The 23,610-nt window shown below is 46.2% G+C and overlaps 11 non-coding genes across 11 annotated transcripts; all 11 read right to left on the reverse strand.

Moving 5' to 3' along the window:
• Positions 1–569: 569 nt before the first annotated feature.
• Positions 570–754, reverse strand: LOC142292668 (U2 spliceosomal RNA). The gene has a single exon (XR_012750780.1). It is a non-coding gene; the product is annotated as a U2 spliceosomal RNA (small nuclear RNA).
• A 1,597-nt stretch (positions 755–2,351) lies between these two features.
• LOC142292533 (U2 spliceosomal RNA) lies at positions 2,352–2,537 on the reverse strand. The gene has a single exon (XR_012750682.1). It is a non-coding gene; the product is annotated as a U2 spliceosomal RNA (small nuclear RNA).
• Positions 2,538–4,105: 1,568 nt separating this feature from the next.
• On the reverse strand, positions 4,106–4,290 carry LOC142293287 (U2 spliceosomal RNA). The gene has a single exon (XR_012751259.1). It is a non-coding gene; the product is annotated as a U2 spliceosomal RNA (small nuclear RNA).
• Positions 4,291–5,887: 1,597 nt separating this feature from the next.
• On the reverse strand, positions 5,888–6,071 carry LOC142292514 (U2 spliceosomal RNA). Its single transcript, XR_012750668.1, has one exon. It is a non-coding gene; the product is annotated as a U2 spliceosomal RNA (small nuclear RNA).
• A 1,611-nt stretch (positions 6,072–7,682) lies between these two features.
• LOC142292595 (U2 spliceosomal RNA) lies at positions 7,683–7,870 on the reverse strand. The gene has a single exon (XR_012750733.1). It is a non-coding gene; the product is annotated as a U2 spliceosomal RNA (small nuclear RNA).
• Positions 7,871–9,478: 1,608 nt separating this feature from the next.
• On the reverse strand, positions 9,479–9,662 carry LOC142292634 (U2 spliceosomal RNA). The gene has a single exon (XR_012750759.1). It is a non-coding gene; the product is annotated as a U2 spliceosomal RNA (small nuclear RNA).
• A 1,611-nt stretch (positions 9,663–11,273) lies between these two features.
• Positions 11,274–11,468, reverse strand: LOC142292567 (U2 spliceosomal RNA). The gene has a single exon (XR_012750706.1). It is a non-coding gene; the product is annotated as a U2 spliceosomal RNA (small nuclear RNA).
• A 6,581-nt stretch (positions 11,469–18,049) lies between these two features.
• LOC142293070 (U2 spliceosomal RNA) lies at positions 18,050–18,240 on the reverse strand. The gene has a single exon (XR_012751081.1). It is a non-coding gene; the product is annotated as a U2 spliceosomal RNA (small nuclear RNA).
• Positions 18,241–19,632: 1,392 nt separating this feature from the next.
• On the reverse strand, positions 19,633–19,823 carry LOC142293072 (U2 spliceosomal RNA). Its single transcript, XR_012751082.1, has one exon. It is a non-coding gene; the product is annotated as a U2 spliceosomal RNA (small nuclear RNA).
• Positions 19,824–21,215: 1,392 nt separating this feature from the next.
• LOC142292493 (U2 spliceosomal RNA) lies at positions 21,216–21,399 on the reverse strand. The gene has a single exon (XR_012750650.1). It is a non-coding gene; the product is annotated as a U2 spliceosomal RNA (small nuclear RNA).
• Positions 21,400–23,010: 1,611 nt separating this feature from the next.
• Positions 23,011–23,201, reverse strand: LOC142293101 (U2 spliceosomal RNA). Its single transcript, XR_012751110.1, has one exon. It is a non-coding gene; the product is annotated as a U2 spliceosomal RNA (small nuclear RNA).
• Positions 23,202–23,610: the final 409 nt, after the last annotated feature.

Here is a 23,610-nt window from a genome sequence, read left to right on the forward strand (position 1 = left end):
CAGCGTGGCCTTGGTGGGATGGCTTCTGGCCCTGTCCCCTTATGGGCCTGGTGATTGCTGCTTGGCTCGAGCTCTGTGTAGTCGTGATGAGGGCATGAAGTACCCCCCCACCTGTAGGTTAAGCAGCTCTGGATGATTTGCTGCCCGTACTGGGGATCTGTTTCCCCTTGCGTGCTCGGATACCAGGGTCTCCGTACTCAGCCACCCCTCTCTCTGGATGTCTTTCAGGCCGACCCACGGTGCCCTTTCTCCCCCGCTTTCAGCTACTGCACTCCTCAGGACCTGTCTGACACGAGAGCCCCTCTGCTCCCTTCCACACACCTCAACCTCCAGCTCCAGACCACCCTCACTTCCTCTCTGCCTTGCTTCCTAGCAACCAGCCTCTGAGCACACCCCTTGCTGGGAATTGAAAGTTAACCCCTACTGGCTACCCAAGGGTCCCCTCTAGTGATGTGGGAGACCTGGTCACTATGTGTTTGTGTGTGCACCTCATCCTGGCCTTTGGAGATTACCTGGAGGCATTGTCCCCGCATGGGTGCAATACTCTGTGGTGCCTGACCAGGTCAGGGGCGCCACACACCGGTCCTGGAGGTACTGCAATACCAGGTCAATGCGTGGAGTGGACAGAGCAAGCTCTTTTTCCATCTCCCTGTTCTAAAAATCCATTTAATATATGGTCCCCAGATAGGGGAAGTATCAGATATTAAACTGATAAGAACAGATGAGATGTCATCCGCAAATTTCAGAAAACGGTCATCGGCCACCACACAAAAGCGCAGTGCCGCAGGTGATCGCCTCCCGAGCCCAGGAACCACCAGCCATAAGGGGACGTAAGCACCAAAAGGCGCAACAATCCCCGAGGCCGGCGGTTGTGCAAGCCCGGGCCCCTCCCAGCCAAGACCAAGGCAAACCCAATGAAGGGACTACACTTGATCTTAGCCAAAAGGCCGAGAAGCGATAACCAGAATTGGTTTGGGCCTCGAGTGGCACCCTGGCCTATGCCGGACACATCTTAGGGAGAGAGAGCGAGAGGGAGACAAACCCACGCCTACAGAAGACATTTTGTCACCCAAGCCAACCCTTGAAAAGGCTGCTTTGCAGAGCAAAAACAAGAAGAATGGTGCGTTTTGCAGCCGCCGCCCACTGCAATGAATCTGAATAACTCCTCCTTTAGGGCGCAAGCAACTCCCCTCCCCCTTGCAGTCTTTCCAATTCACGATACAAAAAGACGGACAGGACAGGTTGCCTGACTTTCCGTCACTGCCACCCTTTGCCATCCTTACCCGTAGAAAGCCCTTTCATCATCCCCAAACCCTAATCTTTTCCCTTTCCTTCCCAGCCCCCAAACCCTGCCCTCTGTACCCTTCTCACCACCCGCATCCCTTCTCCTGTCATCCCCCTACCACCCGGGAAAAAAAGAGCTTGCCCCCTCCTTCCACTAGCCCACCCTCCCACCCAAAGAACAACTTCTGCTGCGCAGCTTGTTTTCTAGGCAGCAGCGCTATTGTGATGTCAGCGGGGGCATTGTGACAAGCCGCCAGTGTTCCGTCTCTTCATGTTGTGCACAGTTCAAACGGAAAATACATCAACAGGCAGACTACAGAAAAGCTTACTATCAAAGGTTAGAGGGGGGCTTTCTCAGAGGGCTTTTTACAGTTTTTCTATTCCCAATTAGCCGTTTAAGTGTACTTATTGAAAGTAGTAATTCTTTCATAGGCCGCCCTTTCTTAGTATTTGACGTTCCTTATATTGCGGTATCAGGCTTCGCAGCAGGTTGCAAATCATTCATCACCCATGACTGTCCCCAATTGTGCTCAGAAGCTAAATGTCTATCATGACCTCTCTTTTAGAATGTCCAAGAGCAAGCAAACTCTTCCTCCAGGAGGGGGAGCCAACAGACCACTGAAGCCATCATCATTGCTCAAAGAAAACACCAAAAACCAATGCATGATAGGAATAAACAGGTAACTTTATTTGGAGTGGAAGCGGAGAGATCGCACCAGATGCCAATTCTAGATCTTATCACACCTGTGGTCACTGCAGCAGCAGGTGAATCCACTTTGTCCAAAAGGGATCTATTCCATTCAATTGCAAATGATCTAGATAAGACAGAGAACAAGATACTGCAGCACGGGACATAGCCGAGTTGGTCAGGTTGAGTGGTGATGAGTTTGCTATTTGGATGAATAAAGCAAGTAAAAAGTGTGAAAGATAAAAAACAAAAGGAGGAAGTGTGAAAAGTGAATGGGCCAAATTGAGGTGCATATGAAGTTGTATGCTTTCTTTCAATTCACTAATCGGGCTAATATGAATCAGGTGAATTGAGTTCTGCTTTTGGAAACTGGGTTAAGAAGGGGTGCACCGGTCCTGGAGGTACTGCAATACCAGGTCAATGCGTGGAGTGGACAGAGCAAGCTCTTTTTCCATCTCCCTGTTCTAAAAATCCATTTAATATATGGTCCCCAGATAGGGGACGTATCAGATATTAAACTGATAAGAACAGATTTTTTTTTTTGAAGGATGAGTTTGAAAATAATAAAGTGACCGCCTCTCGTTGCCCAGGTAACTGTCCGTCACAAGAGGGCTATGACATCCTACGATGCACACTCCCCCAAGGCCAGCAGTTGTGCAATACCCTGGCACCTTTCAGCACCAACCAAGGTAGTACCCTCCCAAACTACACTTGATCTTAGCCAAAAGGCCGAGAAGCGATAACCAGAATTGGTTTGGGCCTCGAGTGGCACCCTGGCCTATGCCGGACACATCTTAGGGAGAGAGAGCGAGAGGGAGACAAACCCACGCCTACAGAAGACATTTTGTCACCCAAGCCAACCCTTGAAAAGGCTGCTTTGCAGAGCAAAAACAAGAAGAATGGTGCGTTTTGCAGCCGCCGCCCACTGCAATGAATCTGAATAACTCCTCCTTTAGGGCGCAAGCAACTCCCCTCCCCCTTGCAGTCTTTCCAATTCACGATACAAAAAGACGGACAGGACAGGTTGCCTGACTTTCCGTCACTGCCACCCTTTGCCATCCTTACCCGTAGAAAGCCCTTTCATCATCCCCAAACCCTAATCTTTTCCCGTTCCTTCCCAGCCCCCAAACCCTGCCCTCTGTACCCTTCTCACCACCCGCATCCCTTCTCCTGTCATCCCCCTACCACCCGGGAAAAAAAGAACTTGCCCCCTCCTTCCACTAGCCCACCCTCCCACCCAAAGAACAACTTCTGCTGCGCAGCTTGTTTTCTAGGCAGCAACGCTATTGTGATGTCAGCGGGGGCATTGTGACAAGCCGCCAGTGTTCCGTCTCTTCATGTTGTGCACAGTTCAAACGGAAAATACATCAACAGGCGACTACAGAAAAGCTTACTAACAAAGGTTAGAGGGGGGCTTTCTCAGAGGGCTTTTTACAGTTTTTCTATTCCCAATTAGCCGTTTAAGTGTACTTATTGAAAGTAGTAATTCTTTCATAGGCCGCCCTTTCTTAGTATTTGACGTTCCTTATATTGCGGTATCAGGCTTCGCAGCAGGTTGCAAATCATTCATCACCCATGACTGTCCCCAATTGTGCTCAGAAGCTAAATGTCTATCATGACCTCTCTTTTAGACTGTCCGAGAGCAAGCAAACTCTTCCTCCAGGAGAGGGAGCCAACAGCCCACTAAAGACATCATCATTGCTCAAAGAAAACCCCAAAAACCAATGCATGATAGGAATAAACAGGTAACTTTCTTTGGAGTGGAAGCGGAGAGATCGCACCAGATGCCAATTCTAGATCTTATCACACCTGTGGTCACTGCAGCAGCAGGTGAATCCACTTTGTCCAAAAGGGATCTATTCCATTCAATTGCAAATGATCTAGATAAGACGGAGAACAAGATACTGCAGCACGGGACATAGTCGAGTTGGTCAGGTTGAGTGGTGATGAGTTTGCTATTTGGATGAATAAAGAAAGTAAAAAGTGTGAACGATAAAAAACAAAAGGAGGAAGTGTGAAAAGTGAATGGGCCAAATTGAGGTGCATATGAAGACGTATGCTTTCTTCCGATTCATTAAATCGGGCTAATATGAATCAGGTGAATTGAGTTCTGCTTTTGGAAACTGGGTTAGGAAGGGGTGCACCGGTCCTGGAGGTACTGCAATACCAGGTCAATGCGTGGAGTGGACAGAGCAAGCTCTTTTTCCATCTCCCTGTTCTAAAAATCCATTTAATATATGGTCCCCAGATAGGGGACGTATCAGATATTAAACTGATAAGAACAGATGAGATTTCATCCGCAAATTTCAGAAAACGGTCATCGGCCACCACACAAAAGCGCAGTGCCGCAGGTGATCGCCTCCCGAGCCCAGGAACCACCAGCCATAAGGGGACGTAAGCACCAAAAGGCGCAACAATCCCCGAGGCCGGCGGTTGTGCAAGCCCGGGCCCCTCCCAGCCAAGACCAAGGCAAACCCAATGAAGGGACTACACTTGATCTTAGCCAAAAGGCCGAGAAGCGATAACCAGAATTGGTTTGGGCCTCGAGTGGCACCCTGGCCTATGCCGGACACATCTTAGGGAGAGAGAGCGAGAGGGAGACAAACCCACGCCTACAGAAGACATTTTGTCACCCAAGCCAACCCTTGAAAAGGCTGCTTTGCAGAGCAAAAACAAGAAGAATGGTGCGTTTTGCAGCCGCCGCCCACTGCAATGAATCTGAATAACTCCTCCTTTAGGGCGCAAGCAACTCCCCTCCCCCTTGCAGTCTTTCCAATTCACGATACAAAAAGACGGACAGGACAGGTTGCCTGACTTTCCGTCACTGCCACCCTTTGCCATCCTTACCCGTAGAAAGCCCTTTCATCATCCCCAAACCCTAATCTTTTCCCTTTCCTTCCCAGCCCCCAAACCCTGCCCTCTGTACCCTTCTCACCACCCGCATCCCTTCTCCTGTCATCCCCCTACCACCCGGGAAAAAAAGAACTTGCCCCCTCCTTCCACTAGCCCACCCTCCCACCCAAAGAACAACTTCTGCTGCGCAGCTTGTTTTCTAGGCAGCAGCGCTATTGTGATGTCAGCGGGGGCATTGTGACAAGCCGCCAGTGTTCCGTCTCTTCATGTTGTGCACAGTTCAAACGGAAAATACATCAACAGGCGACTACAGAAAAGCTTACTAACAAAGGTTAGAGGGGGGCTTTCTCAGAGGGCTTTTTACAGTTTTTCTATTCCCAATTAGCCGTTTAAGTGTACTTATTGAAAGTAGTAATTCTTTCATAGGCCGCCCTTTCTTAGTATTTGACGTTCCTTATATTGCGGTATCAGGCTTCGCAGCAGGTTGCAAATCATTCATCACCCATGACTGTCCCCAATTGTGCTCAGAAGCTAAATGTCTATCATGACCTCTCTTTTAGACTGTCCAAGAGCAAGCAAACTCTTCCTCCAGGAGAGGGAGCCAACAGCCCACTAAAGACATCATCATTGCTCAAAGAAAACCCCAAAAACCAATGCATGATAGGAATAAACAGGTAACTTTCTTTGGAGTGGAAGCGGAGAGATCGCACCAGATGCCAATTCTAGATCTTATCACACCTGTGGTCACTGCAGCAGCAGGTGAATCCACTTTGTCCAAAAGGGATCTATTCCATTCAATTGCAAATGATCTAGATAAGACGGAGAACAAGATACTGCAGCACGGGACATAGTCGAGTTGGTCAGGTTGAGTGGTGATGAGTTTGCTATTTGGATGAATAAAGAAAGTAAAAAGTGTGAACGATAAAAAACAAAAGGAGGAAGTGTGAAAAGTGAATGGGCCAAATTGAGGTGCATATGAAGACGTATGCTTTCTTCCAATTCATTAAATCGGGCTAATATGAATCAGGTGAATTGAGTTCTGCTTTTGGAAACTGGGTTAAGAAGGGGTGCACCGGTCCTGGAGGTACTGCAAAACCAGGTCAATGCGTGGAGTGGACAGAGCAAGCTCTTTCTCCATCTCCCTGTTCTAAAAATCCATTTAATATATTGTCCCCAGATAGGGGACGTATCAGATATTAAACTGATAAGAACAGATGAGATTTCATCCGCAATTTTCAGAATCAAGGTAGACCCGAAGGCCAGCAGGCCACCACACAAAAGCGCAGTGCCTGGGTGATCGCCTCCCGAGCCCAGGAACCACCAGCCACAAGGGGACGTAAGCACCAAAAGGCGCAACAATCCCCGAGGCCGGCGGTTGTGCAAGCCCGGGCCCCTCCCAGCCAAGACCAAGGCAAACCCAATGAAGGGACTACACTTGATCTTAGCCAAAAGGCCGAGAAGCGATAACCAGAATTGGTTTGGGCCTCGAGTGGCACCCTGGCCTATGCCGGACACATCTTAGGGAGAGAGAGCGAGAGGGAGACAAACCCACGCCTACAGAAGACATTTTGTCACCCAAGCCAACCCTTGGAAAGGCTGCTTTGCAGAGCAAAAACAAGAAGAATGGTGCGTTTTGCAGCCGCCGCCCACTGCAGTGAATCTGAATAACTCCTCCTTTAGGGCGCAAGCAACTCCCCTCCCCCTTGCAGTCTTTCCAATTCACGATACAAAAAGACGGACAGGACAGGTTGCCTGACTTTCCGTCACTGCCACCCTTTGCCATCCTTACCCGTAGAAAGCCCTTTCATCATCCCCAAACCCTAATCTTTTCCCTTTCCTTCCCAGCCCCCAAACCCTGCCCTCTGTACCCTTCTCACCACCCGCATCCCTTCTCCTGTCATCCCCCTACCACCCGGGAAAAAAAGAACTTGCCCCCTCCTTCCACTAGCCCACCCTCCCACCCAAAGAACAACTTCTGCTGCGCAGCTTGTTTTCTAGGCAGCAGCGCTATTGTGATGTCAGCGGGGGCATTGTGACAAGCCGCCAGTGTTCCGTCTCTTCATGTTGTGCACAGTTCAAACGGAAAATACATCAACAGGCGACTACAGAAAAGCTTACTAACAAAGGTTAGAGGGGGGCTTTCTCAGAGGGCTTTTTACAGTTTTTCTATTCCCAATTAGCCGTTTAAGTGTACTTATTGAAAGTAGTAATTCTTTCATAGGCCGCCCTTTCTTAGTATTTGACGTTCCTTATATTGCGGTATCAGGCTTCGCAGCAGGTTGCAAATCATTCATCACCCATGACTGTCCCCAATTGTGCTCAGAAGCTAAATGTCTGTCATGACCTCTCTTTTAGACTGTCCAAGAGCAAGCAAACTCTTCCTCCAGGAGAGGGAGCCAACAGCCCACTAAAGACATCATCATTGCTCAAAGAAAACCCCAAAAACCAATGCATGATAGGAATAAACAGGTAACTTTCTTTGGAGTGGAAGCGGAGAGATCGCACCAGATGCCAATTCTAGATCTTATCACACCTGTGGTCACTGCAGCAGCAGGTGAATCCACTTTGTCCAAAAGGGATCTATTCCATTCAATTGCAAATGATCTAGATAAGACGGAGAACAAGATACTGCAGCACGGGACATAGTCGAGTTGGTCAGGTTGAGTGGTGATGAGTTTGCTATTTGGATGAATAAAGAAAGTAAAAAGTGTGAACGATAAAAAACAAAAGGAGGAAGTGTGAAAAGTGAATGGGCCAAATTGAGGTGCATATGAAGACGTATGCTTTCTTCCAATTCATTAAATCGGGCTAATATGAATCAGGTGAATTGAGTTCTGCTTTTGGAAACTGGGTTAAGAAGGGGTGCACCGGTCCTGGAGGTACTGCAATACCAGGTCAATGCGTGGAGTGGACAGAGCAAGCTCTTTTTCCATCTCCCTGTTCTAAAAATCCATTTAATATATGGTCCCCAGATAGGGGACGTATCAGATATTAAACTGATAAGAACAGATTTTTTTTTTTTTTTGAGATTTCATCCGCAAATTTCAGAAAACGGTCATCGGCCACCACACAAAAGCGCAGTGCCGCAGGTGATCGCCTCCCGAGCCCAGGAACCACCAGCCATAAGGGGACGTAAGCACCAAAAGGCGCAACAATCCCCGAGACCGGCGGTTGTGCAAGCCCGGGCCCCCCCCAGCCAAGACCAAGGCAAACCCAATGAAGGGACTACACTTGATCTTAGCCAAAAGGCCGAGAAGCGATAACCAGAATTGGTTTGGGCCTCGAGTGGCACCCTGGCCTATGCCGGACACATCTTAGGGAGAGAGAGCGAGAGGGAGACAAACCCACGCCTACAGAAGACATTTTGTCACCCAAGCCAACCCTTGAAAAGGCTGCTTTGCAGAGCAAAAACAAGAAGAATGGTGCGTTTTGCAGCCGCCGCCCACTGCAATGAATCTGAATAACTCCTCCTTTAGGGCGCAAGCAACTCCCCTCCCCCTTGCAGTCTTTCCAATTCACGATACAAAAAGACGGACAGGACAGGTTGCCTGACTTTCCGTCACTGCCACCCTTTGCCATCCTTACCCGTAGAAAGCCCTTTCATCATCCCCAAACCCTAATCTTTTCCCTTTCCTTCCCAGCCTCCAAACCCTGCCCTCTGTACCCTTCTCACCACCCGCATCCCTTCTCCTGTCATCCCCCTACCACCCGGGAAAAAAAGAACTTGCCCCCTCCTTCCACTAGCCCACCCTCCCACCCAAAGAACAACTTCTGCTGCGCAGCTTGTTTTCTAGGCAGCAGCGCTATTGTGATGTCAGCGGGGGCATTGTGACAAGCCGCCAGTGTTCCGTCTCTTCATGTTGTGCACAGTTCAAACGGAAAATACATCAACAGGCGACTACAGAAAAGCTTACTAACAAAGGTTAGAGGGGGGCTTTCTCAGAGGGCTTTTTACAGTTTTTCTATTCCCAATTAGCCGTTTAAGTGTACTTATTGAAAGTAGTAATTCTTTCATAGGCCGCCCTTTCTTAGTATTTGACGTTCCTTATATTGCGGTATCAGGCTTCACAGCAGGTTGCAAATCATTCATCACCCATGACTGTCCCCAATTGTGCTCAGAAGCTAAATGTCTATCATGACCTCTCTTTTAGACTGTCCAAGAGCAAGCAAACTCTTCCTCCAGGAGAGGGAGCCAACAGCCCACTAAAGACATCATCATTGCTCAAAGAAAACCCCAAAAACCAATGCATGATAGGAATAAACAGGTAACTTTCTTTGGAGTGGAAGCGGAGAGATCGCACCAGATGCCAATTCTAGATCTTATCACACCTGTGGTCACTGCAGCAGCAGGTGAATCCACTTTGTCCAAAAGGGATCTATTCCATTCAATTGCAAATGATCTAGATAAGACGGAGAACAAGATACTGCAGCACGGGACATAGTCGAGTTGGTCAGGTTGAGTGGTGATGAGTTTGCTATTTGGATGAATAAAGAAAGTAAAAAGTGTGAACGATAAAAAACAAAAGGAGGAAGTGTGAAAAGTGAATGGGCCAAATTGAGGTGCATATGAAGACGTATGCTTTCTTCCAATTCATTAAATCGGGCTATTATGAATCAGGTGAATTGAGTTCTGCTTTTGGAAACTGGGTTAAGAAGGGGTGCACCGGTCCTGGAGGTACTGCAATACCAGGTCAATGCGTGGAGTGGACAGAGCAAGCTCTTTTTCCATCTCCCTGTTCTAAAAATCCATTTAATATATGGTCCCCAGATAGGGGACGTATTAGATATTAAACTGATAAGAACAGATGAGATTTCATCCACAATTTTCAGAATCAAGGTAGCCCCGAAGGCCAGCAGGCCACCACACAAAAGCGCAGTGCCTGGGTGATCGCCTCCCGAGCCCAGGAACCACTAGCCACAAGGGGACGTAAGCACCAAAAGGCGCAACAATCCCCGAGGCCGGCGGTCGTGCAAGCCCGGGCCCCTCCCAGCCAAGACCAAGGCAAACCCAATGAAGGGACTACACTTGATCTTAGCCAAAAGGCCGAGAAGCGATAACCAGAATTGGTTTGGGCCTCGAGTGGCACCCTGGCCTATGCCGGACACATCTTAGGGAGAGAGAGCGAGAGGGAGACAAACCCACGCCTACAGAAGACATTTTGTCACCCAAGCCAACCCTTGAAAAGGCTGCTTTGCAGAGCAAAAACAAGAAGAATGGTGCGTTTTGCAGCCGCCGCCCACTGCAATGAATCTGAATAACTCCTCCTTTAGGGCGCAAGCAACTCCCCTCCCCCTTGCAGTCTTTCCAATTCACGATACAAAAAGACGGACAGGACAGGTTGCCTGACTTTCCGTCACTGCCACCCTTTGCCATCCTTACCCGTAGAAAGCCCTTTCATCATCCCCAAACCCTAATCTTTTCCCTTTCCTTCCCAGCCCCCAAACCCTGCCCTCTGTACCCTTCTCACCACCCGCATCCCTTCTCCTGTCATCCCCCTACCACCCAGGAAAAAAAGAACTTGCCCCCTCCTTCCACTAGCCCACCCTCCCACCCAAAGAACAACTTCTGCTGCGCAGCTTGTTTTCTAGGCAGCAGCGCTATTGTGATGTCAGCGGGGGCATTGTGACAAGCCGCCAGTGTTCCGTCTCTTCATGTTGTGCACAGTTCAAACGGAAAATACATCAACAGGCGACTACAGAAAAGCTTACTAACAAAGGTTAGAGGGGGGCTTTCTCAGAGGGCTTTTTACAGTTTTTCTATTCCCAATTAGCCGTTTAAGTGTACTTATTGAAAGTAGTAATTCTTTCATAGGCCGCCTTTTCTTAGTATTTGACGTTCCTTATATTGCGGTATCAGGCTTCGCAGCAGGTTGCAAATCATTCATCACCCATGACTGTCCCCAATTGTGCTCAGAAGCTAAATGTCTATCATGACCTCTCTTTTAGACTGTCCAAGAGCAAGCAAACTCTTCCTCCAGGAGAGGGAGCCAACAGCCCACTAAAGACATCATCATTGCTCAAAGAAAACCCCAAAAACCAATGCATGATAGGAATAAACAGGTAACTTTCTTTGGAGTGGAAGCGGAGAGATCGCACCAGATGCCAATTCTAGATCTTATCACACCTGTGGTCACTGCAGCAGCAGGTGAATCCACTTTGTCCAAAAGGGATCTATTCCATTCAATTGCAATTCATCTAGATAAGACGGAGAACAAGATACTGCAGCACGGGACATAGTCGAGTTGGTCAGGTTGAGTGGTGATGAGTTTGCTATTTGGATGAATAAAGAAAGTAAAAAGTGTGAACGATAAAAAACAAAAGGAGGAAGTGTGAAAAGTGAATGGGCCAAATTGAGGTGCATATGAAGACGTATGCTTTCTTCCAATTCATTAAATCGGGCTAATATGAATCAGGTGAATTGAGTTCTGCTTTTGGAAACTGGGTTAAGAAGGGGTGCACCGGTCCTGGAGGTACTGCAATACCAGGTCAATGCGTGGAGTGGACAGAGCAAGCTCTTTTTCCATCTCCCTGTTCTAAAAATCCATTTAATATATGGTCCCCAGATAGGGGACGTATCAGATATTAAACTGATAAGAACAGATTTTTTTTAATTTGGCTACCCCCTCTTAGGGGTAAAACCAGTTTATTTTAAAATTTAACAAGATTTACAGCGAATGAAATTATAATAACATATATGTAAAAGCAATAAAACATGTACAAACATTTAAATGAAAGAATTCCATTGGCTGGCAAGCCATTTTTTGGACACAGTTACGTCCTTTTTCTTGTCAATTAAAAAATAAATATACATTTCGCTAATACATTATTTTAAAACATCATTCACTGATAAAATATCTTGTTTAAAAATAGCAATGTTCCGTGCTTTCCAGAGAGCTGACTTGGCACAGTTCAGTGTCTTCCAAGCCATTATTTTTTGGTCCGGTGTTGGGCATTCCACAAGTCCGTACAATATGGCATGATAGTCCAAGTCCTTGAGGCCTGCCATCTTTTCCAACAGGGGGCAAAGTCTTCTCCAGAACCGTTTTGCAAACCAACAAGTCCATAATATATGCTTTACAGTCTCTTGTTCTTGGCATCCGGATCTTGGGCAGATGGCAGACCTCACAAATCCTCTTCTATACTGGAATGCCCGGCAAGGAAGACACTGGTGCGCACAGCTCCAAGCCAGATCTCTCTGTTCATTAAAAAGATAAAAGACACTAATTAATTTCCAAATACATTTACTTTTATCATCATCAAATCTGTTAATACTGCATATTGCCTCATCATTACGTAGTTCCTTTATTAGTTTCTTACTATTAGTTAATTCCTCTACTTTTTTCTTACTTAGGCTAAAATCAGACACTATTTTCCTTAAAATCTCATAATGCGCTGGCAGGTTAAAAGCATGGGGGAGAGATAAAACAATTTCAAACCATCCAAACTTTCTCATAAAAAAACCTGTGTTAAAACGCATAAAATAGGACCAATAGTGATCTTTAAAAATGGCATTAAAACAGTAACAGAAAAAATGGATTAAAAGAAACCTATTAAAATCAGGAAAATCTTTACCACCATTTGTCTTTTGTTTTATGACAATCTCTCTTTTCAGCTTCTCCATTTTAGAGCCCCAGAAAAAGGTAAAACAATTTTTAGTAATTTTCTTTAAAACATTCACAGGTGGGGGGAAAACAAGACTGAGATACAATAAAAGGGGTAAAATCACCATTTTTAAAATCAATACTTTACCCTCCATTGTCAGTTTTCTCATGTTCCACATGCATATTTTCATATTAACTTTCTGAGCAACTGAGTCCCAACTACTACCACCATCATTTTGCTCACTGAATGTTACACCTAAAATAGTAAGGGACTCAGTTACAGCAATGGAAACATCAGTTAAAAGCATTCCCCCCACATTTAAAATATTACATTTATTAAAATTTATCTTAAAACCTGAGGACAAACAAAAGGGTTGAATACGATCAATAGCTCTTGTCAGCGAAGGGGCGTCACGACAGAGGAATGCCACGTCATCCATGTAACCTACTACCTTGGCCTCCACTCCTTTGCCCCCAGGTAGAGGTACACCACGGATCCTCTCATCTCGCCGTATAGCACACAGTAAGGGTTCAAGTGCACAGATAAAAAGTAGTGGGGACAAGGGGCACCCCTGCTTCACCCCTGATTTTAAAAGCACATCCTGTGACTTAAAACCATTTACTAAAATCTTACTTGTGCAATCAGTATAAAACGCCTTAAGAGATAATAAAAACCCGTCTGGTATGCCCATCTTTTCTAAAACTTTAAAAAGGTAAAAATGTGAAACACGATCAAATGCTTTTTCAAAATCAATTGATAAAATCGCCATTTTCCCTTTTCTGCTCTTGACATCCTCCATACAATCTTTTACTAGATTCAGGTTATCCCATATACTCCTTCCTGGCACTCCGCATACTTGGTTTGAATGCACAATTTTGCTAATTACCGTTTTAAGTCGATTTGCACAGATTTTGGCCATTATTTTATAATCACAGTTTAGAAGGGTAATGGGCCTCCAATTCTCCAGCTTTGATTTGTCACCTTTTTTGAATAACAATGAGACTTCTCCTTTCTTCCATGAATTAAGTAAAATCTTATTGTTAAAAACCTCAGTAAAAAGAGAAAACAAATCATCTTTTAAAATGTCATAAAAACTCACAGAAAAAGGTAAAATTTCTTGATGGGTTAAAACTTGGGATAAAAACTCTTGGGAGGTCGGGTCTAAAACACAGTTTAGTTCTTCTAATGAATCATTCAGTAAATTTTGATCAACTGTTTTCTCATTAAAAAGATTAGTAAAATATTCCTCCACTTTTCCCAACATAGTTGTTATATTCTTTTCCCCATCAATATTATCAAATATTACCTTTTCCTTTTTATTTTTCATGAAGAAATAACGGGAGCATTTTTCATCTTTTTCTATATTTTTGACTCTGGAGCGGAAAATAATTTCTTTACCTTTTTGCTCTATCCATTTTGCTATTTCCTCTTTTAATTTTAAAATATCATTATCCACCTCCAAACCATTATCTTTAAATTTAATCAATGTCTGTAACCGGATATTTAGGGCTTTATACACCTCATATCTTTCTTTGGCTTTATGTATACTTTTTTTTAATAAAAAAATCTCTTATTTTTACCTTCATGCTCTCCCACCATGCACTTATAGAAAGATTAGGGCTTTTATCCCTCCTACATTTTTGATAAAATGTAATAAAATCTGATAAAATCTGTGGGTCATTTAAAAGGGACACATTCATTTTCCAAGTTTTCTTACCACACTTCTTGTTTTCATTTGTTTTGACACTAAAAGATAAAAGTTTGTGATCTGAAAAAATATTGGTTAAAACTTCACATTTCGTAGGTATTATTTTGTCTGAACCAAAGATAAAATCTATCCTGGAGCTACAAATAGCATTGCTCCAGGTGAAACCGGCGTCCTCCGGGCTACCTCTATTACACTCTTTATATACATCCATTAATCTGGCGTCTTTTATGATGTTACTTAGTATTCCCGAGGTTTTGTCATAATTTCTACTTACAGAACTGGAACGCCGGTTTTCACCTTTTAAAACACAATTAAAATCGCCTGCCAAAATAAAAGGTTCAGAATTATTAATAAATAAAGGTAAAAGCTCTAACATTTCAGTTCTCTCATTTTTATCAGGTGACCCATAAAAATTTAAAAACTGCCATCTTTTACCATGTATAAAAGCTTTAACCAATAAAATGCGACCTGGTAAAATTTCCTGGATAAAATCAATTAAAACATCCCCTTTAAAAAGTATAGCGACCCCTGCTGATCCTATGGCATTAGACCCTGACCAGACGGATGGCCCATGTTTCCACTCTTCCTTATATTTTTGATAAGACATCTTATTTGGGATGTTACACTCCTGTAAAAAGAACACTGATGCAGTAAGGCATGTTAAAAAATTTAAAAGGGCGGTTCTTCTTATTTTAGTTTTTATGCCTCTTACATTAAGAGAAATACCTTTCAGCTCTGCCATCATAAAAAAAGGTTAGTGGGTTAGTAAGAGCAAGAAGTTTACCTATCCGAGGAGCCCGATCAGACCACCGAATTTGCGCTCTCGCTCTCAATCGATCCGACCGTAATGAGCGACTCCGTGGAGGAGGAAAGACTACCACTTGGAAAAGAACCCGACACTACATCGGAGTAGCTCGGAGGGCTGACAGGCACCACGCGCTGGGTCTCCATTGGCCGATCGTTTAGGTCTGTATCAGGTGGGTCCCCTTGAGGCTCCGCCACACCCCCCTGACCTAAGGAAGGTCGTCTTACAGTGGGGGGTTGTGCACATGGCAGAGCCTCTGAGTCCCCGGAGGCAGCAAGGTCCCGAACCCCACCCGAAGGGACAGGGTCCAGGACCCCAGGAGGGGGCCCAGCGTCCACAACCCCTTCCGGAGACGTGTCCATCTGTTCCCCACAAACTGCCCCCACAGAACTATCTTTCTTCTTTTTTCGGGAAACCACTGACCAGTCACCACCCTCGGTATTAGGAGACCCAGACTGCGTGTGGGACTCGGTGTCGACCTTTTGTCGCTCCCTCTTGGTCTTACCGACGGTACCTTTTTGATCTTTCTCAGCCCTCCTTTTGCCTTCCCTGTGGTCATGTAGCCAGCTCTTGTGGTCAGATTTTTTACCCGTCACAGCCTCGGAGGAGCCACCGTCAGGTGGCACACTCTCGCCACCTCCTGAGGCTCCGGGTTGTCATTCCTCCTCCTGATGGGTGGTCCGATCTGATGGCTCCTGTCCGGATGTGTTGGGCTTTCCCCTCTGCTCCTCCTCCCGGAACCTGTGAGGACATGAAAAATAAAAATGACCAGGGGTCTGACAAAAACTGCATTTCTTTTCCTTTTTACAATCTTTTGTTTCATGATCCTGAGCAGCACAATTCCTACATGTTGACTTACAATGCTCTTTAGCATGGCCATATTTTCCACAGATCCTACAATAAGCGGGCATACCAGAAAAATAAAAATCCCCATTTGTTTGTCCTATCTTGAACCGGGCGGGTGGGAGCTGCACCCCACCCGGTACGTAAGGATTCCTTACACATTTAACTAAAAATTTCCATTTAGATGTCCATATATTAAATTCATTTAAAATCTTACCAATACACTTAACACTCTTGAAATAAATAGCTAAAAAGGACATGATTTCAGGAGCAGTAACAAAAGGTGAGAATATTTTTACAACAACCATTTTTACCTCATCCAGGACGTGTTCGATAACCTGGATCCCATTTAACACTGGATCATCTTCAACCTGTCTTACCCTGTTCAATACATCTCTGAAAATCCCTTCTCCTGTGAACGTAACATCATAGTCTCCACGTCTGGGGTAGTCCTGGATGGACAAAATTTCTTCCTTCCTCACATGGAGAAGATTCTCGAGCACGTCCTGGACTACATACCCCAAATTCCTAGAATCGGAACCACCATCCGTAAAGTGGACCCGGACGGTATTTTTCAGCCTCGCAAAGGGAGGCACGAGGTTGGGGTCAACCTCCATGGAAAAACGCAACAAATGCAAATTGCCGCCACTTGCAACCTGCGCACCCAGAGTTCTTTACAGAGAACACCTGAGCGCTGGGGGGGATCGCAACCCGTTACCCTGGGACTAATCCCTCTCCCCAAAAGCAGCAGGCAGGTGAAGCCCACCGAAGTGGACGATCCTGCCAGGCCAAGGAGAGGGGTACCCGAGTGCCCGTCAACTAGGATCTCCTGCCTGAAAAGCACTTGATCCTAGCCAAAAGGCCGAGAAGCGATAACCAGAATTGGTTTGGGCCTCGAGTGGCACCCTGGCCTATGCCGGACACATCTTAGGGAGAGAGAGCGAGAGGGAGACAAACCCACACCTACAGAAGACATTTTGTCACCCAAGCCAACCCTTGAAAAGGCTGCTTTGCAGAGCAAAAACAAGAAGAATGGTGCGTTTTGCAGCCGCCGCCCACTGCAATGAATCTGAATAACTCCTCCTTTAGGGCGCAAGCAACTCCCCTCCCCCTTGCAGTCTTTCCAATTCACGATACAAAAAGACGGACAGGACAGGTTGCCTGACTTTCCGTCACTGCCACCCTTTGCAATCCTTACCCGTAGAAAGCCCTTTCATCATCCCCAAACCCTAATCTTTTCCCTTTCCTTCCCAGCCCCCAAACCCTGCCCTCTGTACCCTTCTCACCACCCGCATCCCTTCTCCTGTCATCCCCCTACCACCCGGGAAAAAAAGAACTTGCTCCCTCCTTCCACTAGCCCACCCTCCCACCCAAAGAACAACTTCTGCTGCGCAGCTTGTTTTCTAGGCAGCAGCGCTATTGTGATGTCAGCGGGGGCATTGTGACAAGCCGCCAGTGTTCCGTCTCTTCATGTTGTGCACAGTTCAAACGGAAAATACATCAACAGGCGACTACAGAAAAGCTTACTAACAAAGGTTAGAGGGGGGCTTTCTCAGAGGGCTTTTTACAGTTTTTCTATTCCCAATTAGCCGTTTAAGTGTACTTATTGAAAGTAGTAATTCTTTCATAGGCCGCCCTTTCTTAGTATTTGACGTTCCTTATATTGCGGTATCAGGCTTCGCAGCAGGTTGCAAATCATTCATCACCCATGACTGTCCCCAATTGTGCTCAGAAGCTAAATGTCTATCATGACCTCTCTTTTAGACTGTCCAAGAGCAAGCAAACTCTTCCTCCAGGAGAGGGAGCCAACAGCCCACTAAAGACATCATCATTGCTCAAAGAAAACCCCAAAAACCAATGCATGATAGGAATAAACAGGTAACTTTCTTTGGAGTGGAAGCGGAGAGATCGCACCAGATGCCAATTCTAGATCTTATCACACCTGTGGTCACTGCAGCAGCAGGTGAATCCACTTTGTCCAAAAGGGATCTATTCCATTCAATTGCAAATGATCTAGATAAGACGGAGAACAAGATACTGCAGCACGGGACATAGTCGAGTTGGTCAGGTTGAGTGGTGATGAGTTTGCTATTTGGATGAATAAAGAAAGTAAAAAGTGTGAACGATAAAAAACAAAAGGAGGAAGTGTGAAAAGTGAATGGGCCAAATTGAGGTGCATATGAAGACGTATGCTTTCTTCCAATTCATTAAATCGGGCTAATATGAATCAGGTGAATTGAGTTCTGCTTTTGGAAACTGGGTTAAGAAGGGGTGCACCGGTCCTGGAGGTACTGCAATACCAGGTCAATGCGTGGAGTGGACAGAGCAAGCTCTTTTTCCATCTCCCTGTTCTAAAAATCCATTTAATATATGGTCCCCAGATAGGGGACGTATCAGATATTAAACTGATAAGAACAGATACTACACTTGATCTTAGCCAAAAGGCCGAGAAGCGATAACCAGAATTGGTTTGGGCCTCGAGTGGCACCCTGGCCTATGCCGGACACATCTTAGGGAGAGAGAGCGAGAGGGAGACAAACCCACGCCTACAGAAGACATTTTGTCACCCAAGCCAACCCTTGAAAAGGCTGTTTTGCAGAGCAAAAACAAGAAGAATGGTGCGTTTTGCAGCCGCCGCCCACTGCAATGAATCTGAATAACTCCTCCTTTAGGGCGCAAGCAACTCCCCTCCCCCTTGCAGTCTTTCCAATTCACGATACAAAAAGACGGACAGGACAGGTTGCCTGACTTTCCGTCACTGCCACCCTTTGCCATCCTTACCCGTAGAAAGCCCTTTCATCATCCCCAAACCCTAATCTTTTCCCTTTCCTTCCCAGCCCCCAAACCCTGCCCTCTGTACCCTTCTCACCACCCGCATCCCTTCTCCTGTCATCCCCCTACCACCCGGGAAAAAAAGAACTTGCCCCCTCCTTCCACTAGCCCACCCTCCCACCCAAAGAACAACTTCTGCTGCGCAGCTTGTTTTCTAGGCAGCAGCGCTATTGTGATGTCAGCGGGGGCATTGTGACAAGCCTCCAGTGTTCCGTCTCTTCATGTTGTGCACAGTTCAAACGGAAAATACATCAACAGGCGACTACAGAAAAGCTTACTAACAAAGGTTAGAGGGGGGCTTTCTCAGAGGGCTTTTTACAGTTTTTCTATTCCCAATTAGCCGTTTAAGTGTACTTATTGAAAGTAGTAATTCTTTCATAGGCCGCCCTTTCTTAGTATTTGACGTTCCTTATATTGCGGTATCAGGCTTCGCAGCAGGTTGCAAATCATTCATCACCCATGACTGTCCCCAATTGTGCTCAGAAGCTAAATGTCTATCATGACCTCTCTTTTAGACTGTCCAAGAGCAAGCAAACTCTTCCTCCAGGAGAGGGAGCCAACAGCCCACTAAAGACATCATCATTGCTCAAAGAAAACCCCAAAAACCAATGCATGATAGGAATAAACAGGTAACTTTCTTTGGAGTGGAAGCGGAGAGATCGCACCAGATGCCAATTCTAGATCTTATCACACCTGTGGTCACTGCAGCAGCAGGTGAATCTACTTTGTCCAAAAGGGATCTATTCCATTCAATTGCAAATGATCTAGATAAGACGGAGAACAAGATACTGCAGCACGGGACATAGTCGAGTTGGTCAGGTTGAGTGGTGATGAGTTTGCTATTTGGATGAATAAAGAAAGTAAAAAGTGTGAACGATAAAAAACAAAAGGAGGAAGTGTGAAAAGTGAATGGGCCAAATTGAGGTGCATATGAAGACGTATGCTTTCTTCCAATTCATTAAATCGGGCTAATATGAATCAGGTGAATTGAGTTCTGCTTTTGGAAACTGGGTTAAGAAGGGGTGCACCGGTCCTGGAGGTACTGCAATACCAGGTCAATGCGTGGAGTGGACAGAGCAAGCTCTTTTTCCATCTCCCTGTTCTAAAAATCCATTTAATATATGGTCCCCAGATAGGGGACGTATCAGATATTAAACTGATAAGAACAGATACTACACTTGATCTTAGCCAAAAGGCCGAGAAGCGATAACCAGAATTGGTTTGGGCCTCGAGTGGCACCCTGGCCTATGCCGGACACATCTTAGGGAGAGAGAGCGAGAGGGAGACAAACCCACGCCTACAGAAGACATTTTGTCACCCAAGCCAACCCTTGAAAAGGCTGCTTTGCAGAGCAAAAACAAGAAGAATGGTGCGTTTTGCAGCCGCCGCCCACTGCAATGAATCTGAATAACTCCTCCTTTAGGGCGCAAGCAACTCCCCTCCCCCTTGCAGTCTTTCCAATTCACGATACAAAAAGACGGACAGGACAGGTTGCCTGACTTTCCGTCACTGCCACCCTTTGCCATCCTTACCCGTAGAAAGCCCTTTCATCATCCCCAAACCCTAATCTTTTCCCTTTCCTTCCCAGGCCCCAAACCCTGCCCTCTGTACCCTTCTCACCACCCGCATCCCTTCTCCTGTCATCCCCCTACCACCCGGGAAAAAAAGAACTTGCCCCCTCCTTCCACTAGCCCACCCTCCCACCCAAAGAACAACTTCTGCTGCGCAGCTTGTTTTCTAGGCAGCAGCGCTATTGTGATGTCAGCGGGGGCATTGTGACAAGCCGCCAGTGTTCCGTCTCTTCATGTTGTGCACAGTTCAAACGGAAAATACATCAACAGGCGACTACAGAAAAGCTTACTAAAAAAGGTTAGAGGGGGGCTTTCTCAGAGGGCTTTTTACAGTTTTTCTATTCCCAATTAGCCGTTTAAGTGTACTTATTGAAAGTAGTAATTCTTTCATAGGCCGCCCTTTCTTAGTATTTGACGTTCCTTATATTGCGGTATCAGGCTTCGCAGCAGGTTGCAAATCATTCATCACCCATGACTGTCCCCAATTGTGCTCAGAAGCTAAATGTCTATCATGACCTCTCTTTTAGACTGTCCAAGAGCAAGCAAACTCTTCCTCCAGGAGAGGGAGCCAACAGCCCACTAAAGACATCATCATTGCTCAAAGAAAACCCCAAAAACCAATGCATGATAGGAATAAACAGGTAACTTTCTTTGGAGTGGAAGCGGAGAGATCGCACCAGATGCCAATTCTAGATCTTATCACACCTGTGGTCACTGCAGCAGCAGGTGAATCCACTTTGTCCAAAAGGGATCTATTCCATTCAATTGCAAATGATCTAGATAAGACGGAGAACAAGATACTGCAGCACGGGACATAGTCGAGTTGGTCAGGTTGAGTGGTGATGAGTTTGCTATTTGGATGAATAAAGAAAGTAAAAAGTGTGAACGATAAAAAACAAAAGGAGGAAGTGTGAAAAGTGAATGGGCCAAATTGAGGTGCATATGAAGACGTATGCTTTCTTCCAATTCATTAAATCGGGCTAATATGAATCAGGTGAATTGAGTTCTGCTTTTGGAAACTGGGTTAAGAAGGGGTGCACCGGTCCTGGAGGTACTGCAATACCAGGTCAATGCGTGGAGTGGACAGAGCAAGCTCTTTTTCCATCTCCCTGTTCTAAAAATCCATTTAATATATGGTCCCCAGATAGGGGACGTATCAGATATTAAACTGATAAGAACAGATGAGATTTCATCCGCAATTTTCAGAATCAAGGTAGCCCCGAAGGCCAGCAGGCCACCACACAAAAGCGCAGTGCCTGGGTGATCGCCTCCCGAGCCCAGGAACCACCAGCCACAAGGGGACGTAAGCACCAAAAGGCGCAACAATCCCCGAGGCCGGCGGTTGTGCAAGCCCGGGCCCCTCCCAGCCAAGACCAAGGCAAACCCTATGAAGGGACTACTCTTGATCTTAGCCAAAAGGCCGAGAAGCGATAACCAGAATTGGTTTGGGCCTCGAGTGGCACCCTGGCCTATGCCGGACACATCTTAGGGAGAGAGAGCGAGAGGGAGACAAACCCACGCCTACAGAAGACATTTTGTCACCCAAGCCAACCCTTGAAAAGGCTGCTTTGCAGAGCAAAAACAAGAAGAATGGTGCGTTTTGCAGCCGCCGCCCACTGCAATGAATCTGAATAACTCCTCCTTTAGGGCGCAAGCAACTCCCCTCCCCCTTGCAGTCTTTCCAATTCACGATACAAAAAGACGGACAGGACAGGTTGCCTGACTTTCCGTCACTGCCACCCTTTGCCATCCTTACCCGTAGAAAGCCCTTTCATCATCCCCAAACCCTAATCTTTTCCCTTTCCTTCCCAGCCCCCAAACCCTGCCCTCTGTACCCTTCTCACCACCCGCATCCCTTCTCCTGTCATCCCCCTACCACCCGGGAAAAAAAGAACTTGCCCCCTCCTTCCACTAGCCCACCCTCCCACCCAAAGAACAACTTCTGCTGCGCAGCTTGTTTTCTAGGCAGCAGCGCTATTGTGATGTCAGCGGGGGCATTGTGACAAGCCGCCAGTGTTCCGTCTCTTCATGTTGTGCACAGTTCAAACGGAAAATACATCAACAGGCGACTACAGAAAAGCTTACTAACAAAGGTTAGAGGGGGGCTTTCTCAGAGGGCTTTTTACAGTTTTTCTATTCCCAATTAGCCGTTTAAGTGTACTTATTGAAAGTAGTAATTCTTTCATAGGCCGCCCTTTCTTAGTATTTGACGTTCCTTATATTGCGGTATCAGGCTTCGCAGCAGGTTGCAAATCATTCATCACCCATGACTGTCCCCAATTGTGCTTAGAAGCTAAATGTCTATCATGACCTCTCTTTTAGACTGTCCAAGAGCAAGCAAACTCTTCCTCCAGGAGAGGGAGCCAACAGCCCACTAAAGACATCATCATTGCTCAAAGAAAACCCCAAAAACCAATGCATGATAGGAATAAACAGGTAACTTTCTTTGGAGTGGAAGCGGAGAGATCGCACCAGATGCCAATTCTAGATCTTATCACACCTGTGGTCACTGCAGCAGCAGGTGAATCCACTTTGTCCAAAAGGGATCTATTCCATTCAATTGCAAATGATCTAGATAAGACGGAGAACAAGATACTGCAGCACGGGACATAGTCGAGTTGGTCAGGTTGAGTGGTGATGAGTTTGCTATTTGGATGAATAAAGAAAGTAAAAAGTGTGAACGATAAAAAACAAAAGGAGGAAGTGTGAAAAGTGAATGGGCCAAATTGAGGTGCATATGAAGACGTATGCTTTCTTCCAATTCATTAAATCGGGCTAATATGAATCAGGTGAATTGAGTTCTGCTTTTGGAAACTGGGTTAAGAAGGGGTGCACCGGTCCTGGAGGTACTGCAATACCAGGTCAATGCGTGGAGTGGACAGAGCAAGCTCTTTTTCCATCTCCCTGTTCTAAAAATCCATTTAATATATGGTCCCCAGATAGGGGACGTATCAGATATTAAACTGATAAGAACAGATACTACACTTGATCTTAGCTAAAAGGCCGAGAAGCGATAACCAGAATTGGTTTGGGCCTCGAGTGGCACCCTGGCCTATGCCGGACACATCTTAGGGAGAGAGAGCGAGAGGGAGACAAACCCACGCCTACAGAAGACATTTTGTCACCCAAGCCAACCCTTGAAAAGGCTGCTTTGCAGAGCAAAAACAAGAAGAATGGTGCGTTTTGCAGCCGCCGCCCACTGCAATGAATCTGAATAACTCCTCCTTTAGGGCGCAAGCAACTCCCCTCCCCCTTGCAGTCTTTCCAATTCACGATACAAAAAGACGGACAGGACAGGTTGCCTGACTTTCCGTCACTGCCACCCTTTGCCATCCTTACCCGTAGAAAGCCCTTTCATCATCCCCAAACCCTAATCTTTTCCCTTTCCTTCCCAGCCCCCAAACCCTGCCCTCTGTACCCTTCT

Source organism: Anomaloglossus baeobatrachus, chromosome 2 (assembly GCF_048569485.1).
Source record: "Anomaloglossus baeobatrachus isolate aAnoBae1 chromosome 2, aAnoBae1.hap1, whole genome shotgun sequence".
NCBI lineage: Eukaryota > Metazoa > Chordata > Amphibia > Anura > Aromobatidae > Anomaloglossus > Anomaloglossus baeobatrachus.